Genomic DNA, 16,075 nt, shown 5'->3' with positions numbered 1-16,075 from the left:
CTCGCGCAGGAGAGCCAAGCTGCCGCCGTAGAACTGCGGCGGTTGGTCGGCATCTAGTTAAAAGGACTTTTGTGGACCTTTTAGATAGCTATTTGAATGAATACAGCCTGTTCCTGCTCCAAACAGCACCCTCTCCCTAGGATGACAAAAAGCAGAATGTAACATGGCCACCAGATCAGGTCTATTTATAAGGTAGGGGGTATGTCCATGTGCTGAAATGTCTCAATTGGCTGTCCTGCACCACCTGATTAATGTGTCATAGGTCAAAGTTCTTACCCATGTAACATTGCGGACTGCCGCAAACATCGCCAGATGTCGGACGTTTTGGCGGACCGCGAACGATCAAAGTTCGCCGCAAAACGACCACCTGGCGAACCGGCAGGCCATCTCTAATGATGAACAGTAACAGTAACAGTAAAGGAATAATGTGCAGTAACCTCTAGTATCCAATCAATGAGTGGTATTGATTTGCCATAACCTCTAGCAACTAATCAAAACGCGATAATGCTATGCTGTAACCTCTCGCAACCAATTGCAGTTATTGCCTGATCTGCTGCAGTAAACAGATTTTGAATCTAGCTGCTATTTTTATTGTATATCTCAGAGCAGGTGGGGAGTGAAATTGCATGAGGGGGGCCCAAGAAAATGTTTGCTCAGGGTCCAATCAATATTAAAGATGGCCATGCCTGTTAGAGGTCTCTTAATTTGGTAAGCTGCTTAGGACCTTTGGTGGTGGATAACACTATCACCCTGTAAAAATCTGTACAGTGATATTGGAAGTGATTTCACACAGGATTATAATCACATTAGACTTCATCCAAAGGAATTTATTTGATGGACACTATTTGTTTCACACATTGGTGTCCATTTATAAAACTGTAAATAGCAGTGATCCGAGGATGGCCGCTGATCTCAGCTTATTAGCGGTTTATGAAACAGAGATGATTGGGGGAGAAAATGTCAGAATTCACCCTTCCAGATTCACCAGCTTAGCCATGGTAAGAAGGAGAATCCCTGGGGAATTGAGGGGGAAGGGGTAAGATTATTGACTTCCTTCTTCCTCGATCACAGACATCTCAAGACCGTAAACATGTCCCCCTGTCATGTTTATATATATATATGTAAGATGCTTGCAGGACTTTTTTTGACGCCCTGCCAGCACAGCGCCTCAGTGTGAAAGCATTCGGGCTTTCACACTGGAATTGCAGATGAGGCTTCTTTCATGCACTTTATAGTCGGGTTTTTTACGCTAAAGCGCCTGAAAAACACCCAAGTGTGAAAAGGGTCTTAATATTGGATTTCTTGTTACTGACCTGGCTTGCCTTGGACCTGTCCTATCTCCTTTCCTGGTTTGGCTCTTGGCTTGCTCCTTGACTGCTTCTGCCTGCTTATAAATGTGAAGGGAGGGGCATGAAATGTCCCCGCCCAACACACATGGAATGCTGGCATATGGTAATGAATTTGCATAAAAGTTTTGAAAATTACTTACTGTTATTGGTTATATTAACGGTCCAATCAGCAGGAATCCAGACCTATAAAAGAAAGAAAATGTGTCAGTTGTAACAGCCGTTTAGGAGCATCTGAAGAAGCAACATCCCTCCCTCCCTCCCTGTCGCGGCTAAGTTATGAGGTTTTGTCCTTTTGTCCTAGTGTTATGGTATTGTGGATTGAGCTTTAATAGCTAAGCCAGATTTGCATTGTCTTGGAATTTATTGAAGACAAGTATTTATTATATTTATGATATATTTACAGTTGAAAATATTTTATTGATACCTATAATAAAGGCCGTGGCCATTAACTTCCACATATTTGGTATTTTATTTATTTAAATTATTTAATTTAAGTATTTAAGTGTTGAATTATGACTAGCATTCCATCATATTTGGCCTATTTCTTGCTCCTCTAGACTCTGCTGCTGCCTGTTTACCAGTGTGTGACCCTGGCTTACTCCTGACCCTGCTTGTTGCCTTACCCCTGGCTGATATTCTGTGTATGACTACTGGCCTGGCTTCTGACCCTGCTCCTAGCTCTCCCTTCTGCCAAGTCTCATCTGGTACATCTGAGAGACCTCTGGACAGCAATGCATCTTTCTCGCCCAGCCGCCATCCAGCAGAACTCTAATTACTCAGCCCATCGCAACCCCTGCTTCTTTGGGCATAGTACTCCCTGTCGCCACCTTCAGGGGTGCCCTGCACTCAGCCACAATAGAAGCCCTCTCATCACTTCGGCCTCCGACCAGGTACGTGACACCAACCTTATTGTAAGTGCAATACTTTGTTTATCAAATAAATGCTTTTACATACTATACCATGAGAGGTTCCCTTGCTATTTGAGTTTACTTGCAAAGGAGAGAAAAGGGAAAGCCGATTCCCTTAAAAGGGCCACACACCTCAATTATAATACTACAGATGTCATTTCATAGGATATCCTAAGTGGAGTATTACCTATCGTACCATCGCTCTGGAGACCTATAATGGATCCCATAAAGGTAAAGTACATCTAGATCTGAATCTCATACAGGTCCATGTTTGGAAGTGAGCAAATGGTATGAGAGGTGGTGGGACTCACAGTACACTTGGTGGAAAATTGTGATTTATGAAACATCAAGAAGGAAGCATGGGACACATTAACACGTGGTCAACTGTTGTATGAAGAATAAGTAATTGTGACACACAGACTTTTTTAACCACTTGACGCCCGCCAATGACAGATTGACGTCGGCAAAGTGGTTGTAGAATCCTGACTGGACGTCATATGACGTCCTCAGGATTCTGAGCCGCTGCGCGCCCCCGGGGGCGCGCATCGCGGCGATCGTTGTTGCGGGGTGTCAGTCTGACACCCTGCAACACCGATCTCGGTAAAGAGTATCTCACGGAGACTCTTTACCACGTGATCAGCCGTGTCGAATCACGGCTGATCACGATGTAAACAGGAAGAGCCGTTGATGGCTCTTCCTCACTCGCGTCTGACAGACGCGAGTAGAGGAGAGCCGACCGGCGGCTCTCCTGACAGGGGGGGTTCGCGCTGATTGTTTATCAGCGCAGCCCCCCCTCGGATCGCCACATGGACCACCAGGGATGCCCACCCTGGACCACCAGGGAAGGGCAGATGAAAAAAAAAAAGCTGGAAAAAAAAAAGCTGGAAAAAAAAAAAAAAAAGGCTGGAAAAAAAAAAAAGCATTTAAAAAAAAAAAGATGCCAATCAGTGCCCACAAATGGGCACTGATTGGCAACATAGGTAAATCAGTGTCGCCCCAGTGTCCATCAGTGCCACCCCACATCGTCCATCAGTGCCACTCTACAGTGTCCATCAGTGCCACCCCACAGTGCCCATCCATGCCCAGTGCCCACCTATCAGTGCCCATCTGTGCCACCCATAAGTAGCCATCAGTGCCGCCCATGAGTGCCCATCTGTGCCGCCTATGAGTGCCCAGTGCCGCTCATGAGTGCCCATCAGTGCCGCCCATGAGTGCCCATCAGTGCCGCCTATGTGTGCCCATCAGTGCCGCCTATGTGTGCTCATCAGTGCCGCATACAAGCGCCGCCAATCAGTGCCACCTCATCTGTGTCCGTCAGTACTACCTCATCGATGTCCATCAGTGCCATCTCATCGGTGCCCATCAGTGCCGCCATATCAGTGCCCGTAATTGAAAGAGAAAACTTACTTATTTACAAAAAAATTAACAGAAAAAAATAAAAACGTATTTTTTTTTCAAAATTTTCAGTCTTTTTTTAGTTGTTGCGCAAAAAAAAAAAATCGCAGAGGTGATCAAATACCACCAAAAGAAAGCTCTATTTGTGGGAAAAAAAGGACGCCAATTTTGTTTGGGTACAGTGTAGCATGACCGCGCAATTGCCATTCAAAGTGCGACAGTGCTGAAAGCTAAAAATTGGCTTGGGCGGGAAGGTGTATACGTGCCCTGTATGGAAGTGGTTAATGTTTTATTTTTGAGCAATTATTTGGTGAATCATTTTCTTTATTTGAGCACATTTGTTTACTAACATTATTCCACGTAAATGTATTTCTTTATTATTTTTGGTGTTAAAAAGGGTGGGTGAAACATCACACTTCACTATATTTCAAAATTGGTTATTGTGGGAACACAATTGATGGTTGCAACTATCCAATATTAAGTTTACTGTGGAATTGTATCTTAAATAGTAGGTAGCACAGGAGTATCACACTAGCTTCCCATGTGTGTTTTTTTTTTTTTACAGTGGTTAGCCTATTAAGCTCTGTACACACGGACCAGAATCTCGTCAGGATTCTTGGCAAAAATCTCTTGCTGCCCGAGTGTACAGACACTCCTTTCAAAAGAACCGCAGTGACGTCATCGCGTACGACGAGCATCCGCTTGTCACATTCGATGCCGTTGCCGCAATCTTGCTGCACCCTACCTATGCCTAGGAAGCTACCGCGCATGCGTCAAAGTAATTTCGAGCATGCGCTGGTTTCCACGGCGACAGGTAAGTATACACACTCTCTGGTTTCTCGGCAGGAAAACACTGCCGAGAATCACGACGAGAAAATAGAGAGCAGGTTCTCTATTTTTCTCATCGAGATTTTAGGCAGTTTTCTTGACGAGAAACCTGAAAGTCTCATACACACGCACGGTATACTCTGCAAGAAAGCTCTGTCAGCAGTTTTCTTGCTGGTTCTTGCCCAGTAAACCGAGCGTGTGTATGAGGCTTTATGCTTAATAAAGGCCAGAATTTAACAACAAGATTAGCCAAACCATATACTTCATTTGGATTTGCCTCAAAGTTTGGGTTAAATTTTAAACAAGATTCACCAAACCCATTGAGAATCAAACCCAGGCAGATTTGCCCATCAATAGCCAACAACAGAATATTAATAATAAGGCAGAATTGGCTGAAATGTACCAGTCACAAAGCTTACAGGAGGGTGGTTTGCTTCAAATAGTAAGAGACTGCAGATCATTAGCACTGTAAAATTCGCCAACAACAGGACAACTTCTCATGAAACAAGAAAAGCTGCTCCAGGTGAGTGAGTCTCTGGTAAATCCCCACACACATTAGTCAGGTGCTAGCCCAGCTTGCATGCTGTGTAATGTGAAGAAATAATTCCGGACGGCTGCACTTCCAAAAATCCTTTTTTTGAAGCTTCATATGACAAGTGGTTGACAGGTGGAGCAGGGGACAAATAGGTAGACATGTTTCGTGCAAATATCAGCGCAGGTAATGACTAAGCGCTGATATTTGAATGAAACGCATCAACCTCTTTGTCCTCTGCTCCATCTGTCAACCACTTGTCATATAAAGCTTCAATAAAATAATTTTTGGAAGTGCAGCCGTCCGGAAATATTGCTTCACAACAGCACAACTTCATTGAGCAGAGCTAGGCCCAAATTTACTAGAGACCAAGTGCACAGGCAAGAATTTATCAAATTCTGAGGATAACGCAGTGCAACATTGACCAGCAATGGTTTTAATCAGGGATAATAGGCCTGAATTATGTACTGTATGTAATACTTTTATGATTACTATCGGGAATGGGGGGGCTTAAGTGAATGCGTATATATATATATATATATATATATATATATATATATATATATATAGTATCTCACAAAAGTGAGTACACCCCTCACATTTTTGTAAGTACTGTATTATAGCTTTTCATGTGACAACACTGAAGAAATGACACTTTGCTATAATGTAAAGTAGTGAGTGTACAGCTTGTATAACAGTGTAAATTTGCTGACCCCTCAAAATAACTCAACACACAGCCATTAATTTCTAAACAGCTGGCAACAAAAGTGAGTACACACCTAAGTGAAAATGTCCAGATTGGGGCCAATTAGCCAAATTCCCCCCAGTGTCATGTGACTCGCTAGTCAACAATAAAAAAACAATGAAATGGAAGGGCTCTCGCGCTATCGGTGCTCTAAACCTAGGGGGCACTGCTGCAGTTAACTGAAATCGGTCCTTGCCAAAAAAGGTGAATGAAATGAGTGATGGTGACTGCGCTGTGTGGATGGGGAGGGGTAGAACCAAAAGAGAGTCCCACCAGTTGGGCAGGGTGGTCACTAAAAACAATATCCAATCTAAACAGTGAGGGTAAGTGGCCTGAGAAATCTTAACAGTGTACAAACAATATATACATATATCAAAAAATAGAAACACAAATAAAATGGCACAATACTATAAATATATAATAAGTGTGTATATTAGTCCAAGATTGGTACCGCAAGACCAAATTATTTGTGGTACCGTAAAATTAAGAGGTGCAAAATCATAACATACATACATAACTGTGAGTGCATCCTTACCTTTATTAAAATCCGCCACCAAACGGTTTTACACTATGTGGTTCCCCTTGTTTTTACATTTCATGGGAGCTTGAATGGGCATTGATTTACTGGAGTGTACATGGTTTGGAATTGTCCCCTGCATCTTCCATATCCAGAGATAGTCCTATTGGGAAGACTCTAAACATCCCTGAGCCTTATAAGACCGCTGCAATAACGGTCAATCCATCTGGTAAGGAGACTACTTTTTCATTAATTTTCATTAATTGGGTGTCCTTTCCGGTGGAGGATCTTTGTTTCACCCTTATTCACTTATCAGCACTTATCAGCACTTCATGAACTTTTTTCATCCATTCAGCCGGATGAGGATTATGTTTATGGACTTTCCTTATTTATTTATATTATCTGTCACATATGTCACGGTTATTTATACCAATATTGTTTAACTGTATATTGGCTGTCATTGTTTACTGAGCGCTGTACTTTCTGTTTTTTATTGTTTTATTTACTTTGGTATCTTAAGTAATTAGTACTTTAGCAGTTTTACATACACTCACGTGTGTCTTTTATTTGTTAGCGCAGTGTTTTTTTCTTCCTTTCAGGATAGACAACCTTTTTTTCAATTTATCACCAAAGGTTTGCTTGAGCCAGGATAGCAAGAACTCCTCCGGGTTCTTCCCCTCCGAACCCTCCGGGAATCCAAGGAACCATAGGTTGTTCCTTCGGAGTCTATCTTCGATATCCCCCATTTTGGCCTCCTGGGACTTGTGGTCCGCCGCCATATCTCTCACCTGCACCAACAGGGGATTGAGGTCGTCTTCCACCGTACTGATCCTCTGCCCCACCTGCGACACCCTCTGTCTCACCTTCTGGACATCGTCCTTAAGGATAGCAAAGTCCACTCTGATGGTCTCTATTTGCGAGGTCAGGGAGGCATGGCAGCTCTTGATGGTGTCCATGATCTGTTGCAGCGATGGCTCAGCACGTCATTCACCGGAGCCACCCTCCCCTATATCTGATTGGGGAGAGGGCAGGGGAGACACCAGAGGGTCTGATAGGTCTGGCCATTCATCATCCCCCTTGGTAGGTTTGCGAGCTGGAGGAACAGAGGAGGCACGCCGCTCCGAGCGGGCACCATTTTGGGACGCCTCGTGGGCAAACTTTGCTAGCTTCTCCGCGGTAGAGACCTCTCCGGGGCCGTATTTTACCATCGCCATGATCCTTGTATGCTCCCCAGGCGATTCCAGTCTGTAGCTAGGCCAATGGGTAAGCCTAAGGTCCTTCAGGATAATGCAGGATCAGTGTACGGTCGGAGCTCCGGGAAGAAGCGTCCTCACATGACGGAAATTGGTCACGCCCCCTTATTTTTGCTTTTCAACTAAAGTAGATTTCTCTTGAAATGTTTGCTGAATTATGAAGTGACTCTGAGGCCTTGTACACACGGCCAGACATGTCCGATGAAAACGGTCCGCGGACTGTTTTCATCGGACATGTCTGCTGGGAGGTTTTGGTCTGATGTGTGTACACACCATCAGTCCAAAATCCCCGGGGACAGAGAACGCGGTGACTTATACGACACCGACGTTCTCTGACGCGGAAGTTCAATGCTTCCACGCTTCTGACGCGGAAGTTCAATGCATCCACCCTTCTCCCAAACAGTAATTCAAAAGGGGAAAACCCTGTTGACTCTTGGGGTACCTCTCTATAAGCGTAGAGCAGATGGGGTAGAAAGCGCTCCCAGTCTTTATGAGCCTCTCCAAATGTACGGAGCATCTGCTTCAGCGTACCATTAAACCTTTCGCATAGACCATTGGACTGGGGGTGGTATGCCAAATTTACTATCGGCTTAATGCCACATATCTTCCATAGTTGTTGGGTTACCTCGGCGGTGAACTGGGTGCCCCTATCGGATATGATTTCTTGGGGAAACCCCACCCTGGAAAATATTTTCATTAAGGCCTCTGCCACAGTTTCGGCGTGAATGTTGGTGAGGGCTATAGCCTCGGGGTACCGGGTGGCATAGTCCACTACAGTTAAAATATATCTTTTCCCGGAGGGACTGGGTTTTGGTAAGGGCCCCACTATATCTACGGCCACCCTACTGAAGGGTTCTTCAATAATGGGAAGAGGACATAACTTGGCTTTGTGGCGGTCACCTCGCTTGCCTACTCGCTGGCAAATGTCACAGGAGGTGCAGTATTGCCTCACATCCTTGGAGATCCCTGGCCAGAAGAAAGCGTGGGTCAACCTGTATCGGGTACGTGTCATCCCCAGATGCCCAGACAGGGGAATGTCGTGGGCAATCCGAAGCAGTTCTTGCCTATACTTCTGGGGAACCACTAACTGTTTAGTCGTTACTGTGGCCGACCCTCCCACTCCTTTTTCAAGCAATGCAGTAAAGTAGCCCTTTCTCCCAGGTGTACCGCTCCCCCTCTAGCCCAGCCTGGTCAGCGTGTACCCTGTCCCTGTATACCTGTAGCGTGGGGTCTGACCTCACCTCGGCCTCAAACTTAGTCGGGGTATCCCAGGACATACGTGTCGTGTGGGGGTCATGGTCTGTTACCGGAGCCTCAGAGTGTGTCGGTGGAACCGTGGTGCGAGCCTGTTGACGTGTTGTTACTGGATGGGCTTCCTGGTATGGAGCCTGGGGTACAAACGCAGAGGTCATCTGGCCCAAGTCATTTCCCAGCACAACATCTGCTGGTAAATTTTGCATGAGGCCCACTTCTACCGTCCTCCCTCCCACACCCCAATCCAAATGTACTTTGGCAGTGGGTAGTCGGTACACTGCTCCCCCTGCTACTCGTACTGCCATGGATCCGCCAGTGTGTGCCGAGTCAGGGAACAAATGGGGTGCTATCAAGGTTAAAGTAGCTCCTGAATCCCGAAGCCCCTGGACTTCTTTCCCCTCCAAGGTCACTAGCTGTCGATGATGCTGCCGGTTATCCGTGGCTCGGACTGTCATCACCTCATGCAAGATTCCCAGGGGTTCTTCCGCTGGAATTCTCAACATCTCTTGAGCGGCCGGCTCCCGTTGATAATGATGGGCAGCAGCCCTTAGTGCCGGGTTCGGTCGGCCTTGGTTCCAGGCGGGTCTGCCCTGGTTTTGGGTGCACTCGCGTGCCATATGTCCCCACTGTTTGCAGGTGTGGCATTGGATGTTGGCACGTCCGTTATATCTGGAGGGTGGTGGTAAAGTCCCTTGGGATTGACGAAAAGGGGAGGCTGTGAGAGCGGAGGGTGGTAGAGTACTGGGTGGTCCCGCGGGTCGAGGATAACTCTTGGTTAGCGGCCCATGATGTCTCCTCGCATCAAAATGCTGATCCGCTAATCGAGCCGCTTCGGTTAGGGTGAGAGGTTTCCTGTCTCGCACCCATTCTTGTGCCTCTGGGGACAAACCGTTGAAGAATTGCTCCAACAGCATTAACTGTTGCAATTCTTCCATAGTAGTGGCTTGGCTGGCTTGTATCCACCCTTGGGAAGCTTGGTCCAGCTTGTGTGCCCATTCTTCTCTGGTTTGCGCAGGTTTCTAAACTTGCGCCGGTATGCCTCTGGAGTAATGGCGTATCTCTCTAATATCGCTCACTTCACTTTATCATAATCCTTGCTGTCCTCACTGGGTACAGCGCGATATGCTTCTGCTGCCCGACCTGCCAGCTTGCCTGCTAGCAATGGGACCCATACCGTCCGTTTCAAGTCATGTAAATCACACAGTCTCTCAAAATCCTGTAAATACCCATCAATCTCATCCTTCTCCTCGCAAAACATTTTAAAGGCATGATAGGGAATTTTGGGTTTTACCTGGTTGTAGAGTGACCCAGTAGTGGATTCTGCTCGAGACGGTGTATGCTGCGGACTGTGTGCCATCACGTACTCCTGCACATTCGCCATTACCATGTGCAGCATGGCATCTGATATAGGCTGTGGCAAAAATTCCAGCCTGGTCCTCATTTCTCTCTGGTAGAGGGTTTCTTCCATGGCTGCTGGTGGTGTAGCACTGCGGGCTTTGTCTCCCTCCATCAGCTCGGCAGTTAGTACAGCTTTGGATTTGTTGCTGGCTACCTTACCCCTGGCTTCTAGCAGTTCCTTTAATGTCTGCCGCTTTAGCGTAGAATAATCCGTCTCCATTTACATCTGTAGTTCACATTGCACGAATTGCGCTTATCGGCTGTAAGGTTGGATCCCGTCGCTTGACACCAATTGTAGAGTACAATATTAAAATCAACGATCTCCGCTGGTAACCAGGGTAAATCCACAGTCAGCGCTGAAAAGTAAGGCAATGTCCCAAATCCCCCCCAGTAACCGGACGAAACACAGCTCTGGGAGTCAACTGACTTTTTATTCACAGGCTTCCATATTTATATAATTCCCCATGCAAGGGGTTTCCAAACAGCCAAACAGATTTAGCAGGGGTAATACAGTGAGGACCACATGGGGAACTTAACATTTTGGATAATTCTCCCATCAGGCATTGCTGCACGAGGGAAAAGTCGGTTGATAGCTGGGGTCTGGGGTTATGTGTTGTGAGAGTTCGGTTTAAAACTGCCGAACACCGATTGGGCAACATAAAACAAAGTACTTGAATGCTAGTGGCTTACGGCTGCTAGCATACTAATTACTATGCCCACATAAGGCCCAGCAGAATACATAGCATATAATACAGACAACCCTTTGACATGTAACGTCCAGCGTTCCAGAAGTGGCTAGGTTTGCCACACCAATACACAATCTTTTTTATTATGGCTAGAGCTATGGAGACGCCATCATGATAACCCACACACATTATATGTGTAGCACTACCCCCTAAGGAGCTGCTGGTTTAGATTTGGGCCTGCCGTTACCTTACTGTTCACCATTCTTGTCCTAGGGGTCCTTCTTGAAGAGTTACAAATGTCCGCACCAACACTTTGTTTCTTTTTCTTCAAGAGTTTTATTAACAAGTTCCATAAGAAGGATTAAGGGGTAGGGAAAGATTCAGGTACCTTTCTTTGCGGATCTTGGATCCAGAGGACAAACTGTTCCCACACTGGATCCAGCGACCACCGGATAGGCCTCTCTCACTGACCTAGCAGCTGGTGCGAAGCTCGTTCAAAAGTCTCTGCCACAGACTTGATGAATGTCGTCGAGACGTTACACGGTCCTCTGCCACAGGGCCATGCAATCACACATGCACTTTGCAAAGTTCAAAGATATTACACAGCTCACGGTGCCAGGATCTTTCAGCCAAACCGGCTGTGAGGTAAACTGGCCAGGATGCGTCCTCTAATTGAATCCTCAATCGTTTGGCTTATTCCTGCAGAGAATACAGCACAGAACCATCCCTGAACTAGTAGGACCCCAGAAATTCTTGGTCCTACTCCCATTATTGGAGCCTCGGGCCAGCAGGCCCCGAGACCAAAAATGATGCTAACACATCCCTGAGGCCAGGAGGGCCCTCAAGTCAGGATCCGAAGACCCCGCCAGAACGATGTCACTGGGCTGCTTCTGGTTAAGAAGCACCCAATACACCTAGCCCATTGCTTTTCCAACCTTGACCCCTGGTGACAGCGACACCCATACCCACAGTCAGGTGGAAGATGCACAACACAGCTGAGCTGGAACAGAGACCCATTATTTGGCATAAAATCCTGAGCTAAACTACAGCTCAGATAACAAAATTTACAAATAGCACCTTCTCAACAGGAGCAGGGCGCTACATATGTTATTTGCAAGGCTGGAGCCTTGGAGAGGCCTTCATTTTAACCCACACACATTATATGCTGTTTGCAATATACACTGGAGCCATGGAGATACCATCATGATAGCCCAAAAACGTTATATGCTGTTTGCTATATAGACCACCTACAGAGTGTCATGTGTTGGGCAAGTTTCCCTGTCCTATATGGATAACTGCTATTAACATACAGCAATACTGAGACTATACTGCCCCTTCTATGGTTGTCTAAGTGCTGACTTGGATCCTAAAGGCAAAAAAACAGTAACAACCACATTAATTGGAAGCAAGAAGTCCTATTGATAGACAAATACTTGGCTTATATAGAAAGATTTTGGTGAAACTCCTCCAGAAGAAGCCAGAGTTGGTGAAACATGTAGAGGAAACAACAGTGCAGCCTATGCAGAAGAAACAACCAACTGTAATGTTTTGTTGTATATAGAGAATGTATTTTTTAAATATGATTTTAATGTATATGAAATTAAATAAAACAATTATAAAAAAAGATTGTGTTTTGGCACCATAAAAATCCCAATATACAGTAGATTGGCCAACACTGGATATTTTTGGGTTAATCCAGCAATGATTCTGGAGTAAGGGTTTAGGTTCAGAAAAAAATGTATAAAATAGAGCATCTGTACAGTGTTCAAGACACTGCTCAAAAGCAACATTGAGAAGTTTAATGTACAAGACTATGATTACAAAGTATGTGCTGAGGTGACATTAGATCGCCATAAGATATCAGATAAAGCAACCTTACCAGCTAAATGTTTTTTTAATAAAATGTGTTCATATTAACCCCTATTTAAATATGAATTTCAGGTATGTATATGTTTATATGGTTACATTGGTCCAGCTATGCAAATACCATACCTGACAGATCCCCTGGAAGCTGGAAATCACTGTAGTAGGTATCACTACTACAGTGATGTCCACTAGCTTCCAAGTTCCATGCTGAGCGGCTGCTCTGCTGCATTGTGGACCCAGGAGGTTGTCGAGAACATGCAGAGAATGCTTTGCATCTTCTCAATGAATGCAATACATCCTCTGATTGGACAAGGTGGAGGTCCTGTGGTCACTGACCCACCTCTCCATTTAATCAGAGAACGCTTTGAATTTGAAAATGGCCTCCTGTGTTCACAATGCAGCAGGTAAGCCACTCGGTTCAAAGATTAAATACATATATTGGAACGTTTTTTACCTGCTAAAAGGAATTATTCATTCTTTGTGGGTGCTTCTTTGGTTCTTCTGCAATAAAGGTATCAACACATGAGCTACATCACTCTGCTCTTTTCTCCCCTTTCTCCTTGCAGTGCAGTACAGTTTCACCTGATCTTGATGCTACTACTTACCCCCAAGTCATATTAAAGTGCTTACTATGCTTTTATGCTTACATTAAAAAATAAATGTATGAATGTAATTGCATTAAAAAATAAATGCATGTATGTATTATCTCACATCAGGAGAGAAGAGATTACACTTGTTTTTTTTTTCATCAGCACCCCCCTCGCCCCGTTATCTGCACCAGGGGGGCCCTGCCTAAAGCTGTGTAAGGGGCCCCATAAATTGTGATGGCTGCCCTGTATTTGTTACAAAGTGAAAGTGGAGATATCCAAGAACAATACAGAATAAACACACAATTGAGCCATAGTTATCTGGATATATGACATATTTAACAACTCATGGGGCAAATGTTGTATGAAGGCAAATGAGCGTATTAGCTACAACAACATGAACACAATACTTTACTTTTATTTTGCCACTAAATGGGGTACTTGACTAAATTGTTCTGTCATCAAGACAGCTAAATTATAGGGGTAGTCCTCGTACACACGACCGAGGAACTCGTCGGAAAAGACACATCATTTTCCTCGAAGAGTTCCTTGTTAGGCTTGTCGAGAAACTCGACAGGCTTTCTTTGCGTACACACGGTCAAGACCAAATCTCGTCGTTCTCAAACGCGGTGACGTACAACACATACGACGGCAGGGGAAGTTCGATTCCACTGGCACAACCCTTGGGGCTGCTTTTGCTAATCTCATGTTACTGCGTGTTAAGTAAAAGTTTGGTGAGAGACGATTTGCACTTTTCAATCTGTTACAGCGTGACAAATGTGCTATCTCCATTACAAACGCTACTTTTACCGAAGGTGCGCTCCCGTCTCATACTTTATTCTGAGCATGCGCGGGTTTCTAAGCATACACACGATCGTGTTTCTCGTCGAAAACCAGCTTGACGAGGTAACATGACGAGGAAATTGAGACTCCCGTCGAGGAAAAAGAGAACTTGTTCTCTTTTTTCCTCGTCGAGTTCCTCAACAGTTTTCTCGATGAAAAACATACACACGACCGTTTTCTTCAGCAAAAAAGCTCTGCCACCAAGTTTGTTGATGGATTCTGTTGTGTGTATGAGGCCTCAGAGTTAAACTAGTTATTAATGAGCTAGGGCCTATATAGCTTTCCTATTATTAATAATGTGTACCATTACACAAACGCCTCAAACAATAAAGCAAAATAATGTGGCTTCGAAGATGTCTTTTAGCTAATACATTTCTAGTGGTAAAGATTCCAATGGTGTAAAGAAAGGCTTTTAAATCAATCTATTGGATTTGAATATATGTAAACCTTAAGGGAATAATGTTTTAGCATACATTTTTTTTTTTATATATATATAACGCTAAAACCGCCTGCCTTCCTTTCCTGCCTGTTTTTTTTTTTTTATTATGATTTTCTTTCCTAGAGGAATCTAGATAAAATATCAAATAATCCACTAAAATGAAATAAATGTCAAGTTTAAATCAAAGAGAGTAAGACCTAGTTTAATCATTCATGGTTGCCTATATCTTAATGATCCAAGATTATATATTTACTCTTCCTTACCTGTCAAAAATCTTAAAGCCTTAAAAATAAACATGCAACTTAGTTATTTTGAAAAGGTCCAGACGGTGGGGCCATCATCCTGATCCTAATGAGGTATGTACCTTGCACAAGCATAGGAATAGGAGTTCAGGCTTTTAAGACATCACTTATTCCAGGTAAACAACTCATTGATAAACTATCAGGATCAGAATGGATGTCCTGAAGCCTACAGCTTTTAAAAACAAGTCAGCATTGGTACATTCTATGTTTCTTCCTTTCTTTAAATCAGGTACTGTACAGGGAGAGAGAGAAGAGGACTAAACAAGACATAGAAAGTTTGCTTTAATAGAAGAACTATTGGCTGAAAGTACAAATAGCTATGGTTAATGCAAAGGTGAAATACAAATAAAAGATCTGTTTTATCTGCCAGAGGATTTGTATTTCTATCTATCCAGTAGTGAGACATACACAGCTTTGCACACCACACAGCCCTGGCTGCCAAGAGAGGAGATCTTCCTGAGAAGCAAACGAAGGAGCATGCTTTTGACTCTTCTCTCTGTCTCTCTGATCTCTCCTGCTATCAGTAGGTTCCTTGCACTGTAGCACACCTGGTTGACTCCTGCTTCTCCCTGCCCCTCTCTGGCCTCTGTTGTACAGTATAAGTGACTGCAAATGGGCAATGGCAAGTAAAAGTTAGCTATCTACATTGTTTGCATATTAAAAAACTCATAATGCATTAAAGTATACAGAACTGCATTAATGCTTTTTATATCAGCCTTATTTCCACCTTTAAACTTTATTCAACTGACATTTCATCAGATTTGCCTCCATGATCTGGCTCACAGTAAAATTGCCACTTCATTTGCAAATTATTCTACCTTTAGTTTCATAAAATTAATGGCAAGGAGCTGCTGGTAATTTGGGTCCTCTGCTCTTGTACAACACTCTTGTACAACACTTTGTGAGGTCTCACCCTCACCCTCACTGACACCACCATAATACATTGTCTGTGGGCCCACAGGAATTAAACACAAAACTTTAGGAGATAAGCAGACTGTATTGGCAGATTAGAGTCAAAGGGCAGGATTCAGATACATTTGCGTATCTTTCGGCGGGCGTAACGTATCTCAGATACACTATGCCGCTGTAACTTATAGCGGCAGGTCCCGTATTCAGAAAGAACTTGCGCTGTAAGTTACGGCGGCGTAGTGTAACTGGCCCGGCGTAAGCCTG

The 16,075-nt window shown here is 44.3% G+C and overlaps 1 protein-coding gene across 1 annotated transcript in view; it reads right to left on the bottom strand.

The window, feature by feature from the left end:
* HTR1D (5-hydroxytryptamine receptor 1D) overlaps positions 1-16,075 on the bottom strand; it is a 69,714-nt gene that overhangs the window by 19,843 nt on the left and 33,796 nt on the right. The window contains exon 2 of the mRNA XM_040337291.1: positions 1,490-1,532. The gene's annotated coding sequence lies outside the window, so the exon portion shown is untranslated. The remainder of the gene's footprint in view (positions 1-1,489; positions 1,533-16,075) is intronic.

Source organism: Rana temporaria, chromosome 2 (genome assembly GCF_905171775.1).
Source record: "Rana temporaria chromosome 2, aRanTem1.1, whole genome shotgun sequence".
NCBI lineage: Eukaryota > Metazoa > Chordata > Amphibia > Anura > Ranidae > Rana > Rana temporaria.
The sequence above is the reverse complement of the archived record's forward strand: the minus strand, read 5'-3'. Positions and strand labels throughout refer to the sequence as shown.